We start from the raw sequence: 7710 nt of genomic DNA, 5'->3' as shown, positions 1-7710 counted from the left end.
AAAAATCTACAGTTTTATTCCGACATCATTAAATTTGTACACTTGAACTCCAAAAGAAGAGAAGGTCACAAAGAACACGAAGAAAAATTACTGATTTAAAATATTGTTAATTTATTAAAAATCTGGTCAAATTTTTCTTATTCCTGTTAAATACGGGACTGCAGGCCTTTAACGAATGAATTGAAAGATTTCCTAACAACTTGTCGCTAAAACACGAATATGTTATTACGAAGTAGGAACACGTACTCATAAAAATTCTAATATTATGGCATTTCTTAATTATATTTATCAGGAAAAGCACAGCTGCATGAACATGTGTTATGATATATTTCGAATGGCTGAATATTTTATTAGAAAATGGATTGCAATCACGTTTTTAACAGTATTTTAATAAGTCAGCCATACCCATTTTTCTACGTGTAGAATAAAATTAAATCTTACGTAAATAAGTAAGGAAAAATTGGCTTACTATGGACACGCCCACAACTTGCCTCTTTTTGAACATGATTTGAGATTTTCAGAGGCAAACCATCGTGATTTCTTATTTTTGGGGTATTATGCCGTGTTTCACATCCTCCTTCTTTAGCCAACGTTTCGGACATCTGTCACGCTGTTTATCGTTAGCTCAAGATTGTTAGCTTCGCTATATTGAGGAAGCTCGACACGGCAGAATAACCTAAAAATGATAATAATAATTAAAACTTGTGTTTACACGATTTATAAAAAAAAATAACATTATACGAGATGAAGACGCTCTGGGCATTGAATTAGAGTACCTAAGGTGTTGTAATTTAAATTGATTTACTTAGTTTGCGAAGCAGTTAGTCGACTTGACACTGTCAAGTTTTTAACCTCAGTATAACCAATATACCAGGTATAATAATAATAATATTTGAATGATTTATATAGCGCCGTTTTTTGCAAAATCACATCAAGGGCGCTGTACAAATATTTAATACACTTTTACAATTATGTACTAACTATATATGGAGATAATATACAGTACCATACTTACCTGGTAGGTCACTTAAGATTAACATTAACTAATTGTTTACTAGCGAAATTCAGATACAGGATTTAGGACATAATTGGAAAATTGGATATAATTGAACTTTCTTTCAGGAATGGTATATTTAATTTATGGGTATGACAGCTTAGACAGGTAAGTTTTTAGTTTAGACCTGAATTCTGTTAGACTTGTTATGGATCTTATTCCAAGCCTTTGATCCAGATGCTCCGAAAGCGCGATCACCAAACTTAGTATTTGGCTTGAGCTTAGGTTCCACCAGTCTGCCTACAGCTGATGATATTGCTGATCTAAGAGTTGACTCAGACCAGTATTTTCCGGGACACATAGTTGTAGGGTGGGGCCATTTAATTGATAGATTTAAACACCATCCAGCACAATTTGTACTGGATTCTTTCAAGGCACTTGAGCCAGTGAAGGTTACCAAGCTGTTCTGAAATATGCGAATATTTATAAACCCCGGTTATGAGCCGTGCTGCTGCATTAATCACTGATTGAAGTTTGTCAATTTGATATTTTGGTAGGCTAGCATAAATGCCGTTGCAGTAATCGAGACGTGAGACTACGTAAGAGTTGAAAAGTAGTTTTGTTGCGTCTTTAGGAAGGTTTCTTCGGACAGACTTAGGTGAAAAAGGTGAAAAAAAGGTGAAAAAAACCGGTGAAAAAAACCGGTGCTTACAGTCGTATTTATTTGACTTTTAAACGAAAAGTCCGAATCTAAGTTGACACCGAGAAGTTTGACTGTTGTTTTTGGGATGATATCGTTGCCGGAAATAGAAATAGGTGAATAGTCTATGAAATGTTGACGTTTGTTTGTGGCCGCCTAGAGAAACTCAGTCTTAGTTGGATTCAGCTTCAGCTTGTTGGTTACACCCAACGAGTTATTGTATAGTCTCGTTCACGTCATCAGTAAGTTGTTTGTTTTATTCAAACAAAACTATGATCAATAATACGCCCAAGTTCGTTTCGGACGTAAATATTATTGCAAGGGGAAACTATCAAGAATGGCAAAATTCGCATTTTTGGTACAGCGGTTTTTTTTAAATTTTTTATAAATAGATTCTGCTCCGCATTGTTATTTTGGTATTTTCCATTGGAGGAAATTAATGTGTATTATGTGAGCATGGATTGGCATCCCCAAGAATTATTGAGATATGTTGTGAGGCTGAAGGGAGGGGGAAATGGAAGGTTAGGAATAGTGACCGACCGAAGTTTCGATTTCGGCCAATAAACAAGTTTCATCTGCGGTTTCGGTTTCGGCCAATGAACGAGATTCGTCTGCGGTTTCGGTTTCGGCTAAAATGACCCGAAACCAGCGTTTGTGATGCGTCTGATGAAATTCAGCTTTATTCGGGCTCAAGTATATGTCACTAGAATAACTTATATATTATTTTAAAAGAAATATAAAATTATAAAATAATAATTTATAGAATAAAATTTTCTTAATTTTCAAGTTTGTGAAAGTTTATTGTTTAAATGAAAATTAGTTATTTTCAATAGCGTAAAGACTAAATATTAGATTCATTGGTTGGTTAAGTTCTTATAATTATAATATGTTTCCCTTGAACACCTTAAGTTTTTAAGCTCTAATATACATATTATTTTTTACATTTTTACATTTGCCAAGTTGAAAAGGTAATTATGTGAAATTCCCTCGATAGAAAACAATCGCAAAGTATGCTCTGAAAATTGGTTTTGATATTTAACAGATTAAAGGTAAGCATTGGTCGAGAGATATTTCTCATATTTGAAATGAGTTATGCTTTTTAAATATTTTCTCTTACTTAATTATGATGTTTTTTTTTATATATTAACGCCCTCTATGGAGCCATAAGTAATTCTAAGGTCTAAGAAGTAAACCAACGTTCTCATTAAATTGATTTATTTTATTTCATTGCATATCATAACAAGGATACTATTCAACGCATTCTGTACTTCACTGTACGCGTCAGAACTGTGGGTAGATTACACTGCATCCCAATAGCATTAGCTAAAAGTCTCTTACAATAATGCTTACCGCCTACCGAGATACTGCAGCGCTACGGAAATGTTCCTGGATGAACGAGTGCACTCTTTCAGAGCGCTTCTCCGCCACCACATGGGAAGCTTATGGCGCAGACTACGCCAATCAAATAACACAACCATCACTGCCATGGTTCCCTGGATGGAGTCCCCCCCGATGACCCGACAGGAGACGGGAGATGTTCAAATATCCTCCATAAACGGCTGCTTTCACACATTTTTGTGTTAATATTTTTTCACTTAAATTCCGCATTTTTGTGCCTAGATAGGAACAAAGTAATATATAGATATGTATTATTATTTTGTCTTATTCTAATCATTTTATATATTATTTCAAAATATGGAATATGGAGTTTTGCACTGCACTATCCCTGCATACATTCTGGAATAAGCACATTATTATTGTTGCGCATTTTAGAGAGTTCACTATTACAAGAATGTATAAATTTGAATTATAAAGTTGAATGTATAAAGCATAATGTTGAACGATCGATACGCCTAATTCCGGGGTACAGACTATTTTTTAACTTATTTATAAGTTTCGGTTTCAGTTTCGGCCAAAACTAGAACAGAAGCCGTAATTCGGTTTCGGCTGAAAATCTAATTTTGGTCGGTAGTAACTAGTTGGGAAGTCTCCCAGCTGTGCACCGGTGCCGATGTTCAGTATTAGTTTATGAATGAATGTGAACGAAGACGTTTTATTTGAATAATTCGTATTATCATTATATAAGAAAGCGCCAACCGCTATAAAATTTGAAACTAATAAGACAGGGAAACGATCTGATGATAGTCTATAGTAATTTATGGCCAAATGGAATGTCGTTTGATTATGAATCTTCTTTAAAATTCTCTGTTAATACGAGTTTGAAGCAATCTACTATAATCTCTGAAAAATCAGACAAATTCTAGTAATATAAATCGATATAATCTGTGTATGAAAAGAAAAAGAGTAACTACCGGCTTACTATCCAATCCTTTATTGGAAATTTACCTAATACGATATATTGTAACGTGCAAAGCATGCATATTCCGAAACAATTTAGTTCGTATTTTACAAGATATTTACACTCAACCCAAAGGTTGTGTTAAGTACCTACATCTTCAGAAACAGTATAGATTATACTCAAATGAAAATGCAGGCATGTTGGTAACATGCATGTTCCGAAACAATTTGGTTCGTATTTTATAAGGATGACCGGGTATATCATCAAAATGACAATTCAACACACCTAAAATAGAGATATAGTCATGAAATGTGATCAAACAAAAACTAGATTAAATAGGTTACATAGATGAGTATTAAGGCGATGCCATACGTAGTAATGCAAAATCATGTGTTTTTGGTTTGAAAATTTGGTCGCCTAGAAATGTTTTAGATGCTTTAATTAAATACTGCGAGTAGAATACAGCTTGACCTTTGAAATAATCCAGTATTTTTTTGTATAAGTCTTTTTATAAGCCCAGAAAAAAATAATGTATAGGCCTATGAAAACTTCTTTAAAGTTCAAAATCTCCTACTTACGAACCCATTTTCGGTTATGATTTTATTGTATAATGTGGTAAATTAGGTTATTTATAAAATGATCGGAAAAAAATTAAATATTTATGCCTGAACATCCACAAAATAAAATAAAAGGCACTTTTTGGCCATGTTTTTTTTCTTGCATAATTCAAAATAGGCGGATTGACTAAAACACTCCTTTGGGGTGAAAAGCCATAAAATTAAAAAAAATAAATAGGCGGATGGTGTTAAGCGGGAATTTAAACCTTATCGCCATCTACGTAAGGGTTGTTATTGATAGCGGCTCAATTGAAAATATTACACGACGTAGTGCATCGCCTTAAACCTAGTTTTTGTTTCATCACTTATAATGACTCCATATCACTTTTTAAAGGTGTGTTGAATTTTCATTTTGATGAAGAAATTTTGTCCTGTTTATACGGATATTGTGCACATAGGTGAAACGTCACTGAGAAACAGCTTTTGTGTAGTATATTATGATTGTTTTAGCGAGAAAGAGACAACAATCGTACGATACGTTGTTCGATTTTGAACATTTGAAAAGATTTTCGTTTTACGTAGGTAGGTACATTATTTCAAAATCTTTTTTTATTGATAACTATTGTTTATTGATTTGTATACAGGGTGTTAAGGGGCGTACTTGACATAATTTAACCCGTCTTTTCCATTTTTTTTTCAGAAACAATTTTTTTAATTCTTCATACATTTCGTCACTGGTAACTGCTGTCCAATTCCTGTTTTTTTTTGTCGAAAAAAACAAACATCAAAAATATCACCGGATACCAAAAATTCATTTACATTTTTTGCTCCAAATAATGCAAGGAATCACTGTAAGTCAAGTACGTCAAATAACACCCGGTATAAATAGTTGTTATTATTTGTGTTTACTTTTCTGAAAAGTAAACAGATCAGAAATAATTTTATTTATTATTGTTTTCAAATACGTAGTGAAGGCCAAATACATTTATACTAAAAATATTTTATACGTAGGACCCGAAGTTATTGCAAAAGCAGGGCCTCACCTCACAGTAAATATTCAGAAAAGTTGGACACGGTTAAACATTTTTTAAATAATAAAAATAGACTCAACAACTCAACATAGATAATAATGAGAAGTATTTCTTCAAAATTAAAATCGTTTATTCACATGGCGACCATTTTTAATGATGAGAAAGTTTTGAAGTTAGTTTTTTATTATTTATCCCAAAATATGAACCTAAAATAGGTTCTTTAAAAAAATAGTCTAAAACTATTTTAAACAATTTCCCTCGGGGCCCATATCATCTCTGGGGATGCTGTGTAGAGGGTATTTTGATGAGAGGAAGGAGTGAACATCGGTCTTAAAGAGACACATCTTGAAAGAGGGAGGAAAAAGAAAACAGAGGCCGGCAAATCGTTGATGAAATCAAGAATGAGCTGTTGAACTAAAGAGCGGGTCGTAGAAGCGACCCGTTCTCATGTGACAAATGTCAACCGTATACTAGTTCCTCGGAGCATCTTCCATTGTAATACCGGTAGAACAATGACAGCATACCTACCTGACGCCTGTGCTCTAAATATTGTCATAGGGGAATCTATCAAACGGACCGCCAGTTTCTGCGCAGATTCAATGCTTCCTCTTCCCATCTCCTTCATTTCCTTAACCTTCAGCCTCACGAAATACCCCAATCAGGGTTGTCATAGTCCCACTGTCTGTGTGCAGTTGGAAACCTTTTGCGATATTCACATAAAAAATAAAATAAACCTAGCAGATTTGGCTTTTTTGCTTAAAAAAGGATATTTGTTTAGAGCGGGACAGCGAAAAAAAAAAGTGATTTAAAGTTTTACAATCCAAGGAGTCAAAGACACGAATTTTAAACGTTTTTGAAAATAACGAAACAATGTCCAATCCTCATTCGAATGAGTAAGGAAATTTATTTTTTGGAGAAATGGGAGAGTTGTTGAATCCATGGTTTTGATGGGATAGTCCTATGAATTGAGGCATAGCCAGGCTCCCTTTGATTGACTAGCAATATGCCAATATAGGTACTCAACAAACATGGCGGACGGAATAATGTCGGATAGGGGAATGTCATTTACGAGGGTAACAATAGGATTGGATGCTCCTTGTTTTGCCAAGGAATCCGCAATATCGTTACCCACGATGCGGTTTACATTTACATGGTATAATTTTGTAAAAAAAATAAAAATTAAAGTGCTTTTTTCTCTGTGAGACCCTATTTTTGCGACAGGAATCCGGGTCTCACAATCATAATATTTCTTATTTACACTAATCTTAATTATCAATAGACAACAATAATGTTTTGCGTGATTAAAAATAGCATAACTTGTAACCATCGTGTTGTAGCGTAATAATTTTTTTTGGCATAATGCCAATAAATATCGTACGATGTGTGTTTACGTTTTGTCACACAGAACAATATTGTTGCAAATGTATTTTTATAACATTTTATCATCTAGTACGTGGAAAGATAAGAAAATTGCCAACTTGGGTTGCCACTGGCAAACGCACTCTTCGCCAAAAAATATTTTTCTGTGTAAAGGTAACTATTCCAAAATTTATACAAATTTAAAAAGTCTCTTCAAGAAAGCTAGAACTTTCTTCTACACAAATTTGAATGGAAACAAATGTGCCTTAGTACCTTTTGGTTCTAGACCATTTAGCACGAGGTCTGTATTTCTTATACTTGTCTGAAATTGCATATGGCCATCCCATTTGAATTTCATAAACATGGTGAAACACAGTTTTGTATGAAGATATATGTCCAAATTGGTCTTATTTTTGGATCACGAAACACGATCACGATCCATAAATCGTAATGTATTTTTATGCCCGCATCTGTTGCAACTCTCGTCTGCGGGCGCTCTAAACAGGTATTTAAGTAATTTAAAAAACAAAATAGTTTTTTGCGAAGTGTATTAGTAGTAATTCTCTGAATAGACCTCGCGTCCAAAAGTGTGATTTAAATTTTGTCTTATTTAATAAACCAAACCAAAATTCCCTTGAACTCATAAGATTTGTAAGAATTTAACGTGAGATGCTTAAATTGTCTCTAATTAAGTACCCCGCCGACGAGAAATAAACTCGCTCGTGTAGCGAGAGCGCATATAATGGCAGCCCCGATCAGCTGACTTTTCG

Source organism: Hesperophylax consimilis, chromosome 22 (genome assembly GCF_061612785.1).
Source record: "Hesperophylax consimilis isolate HC1 chromosome 22, BYU_Hcon_1.0, whole genome shotgun sequence".
Taxonomy (NCBI): Eukaryota; Metazoa; Arthropoda; class Insecta; order Trichoptera; family Limnephilidae; genus Hesperophylax; species Hesperophylax consimilis.
Note: the sequence above shows the minus strand (reverse complement) of the source record.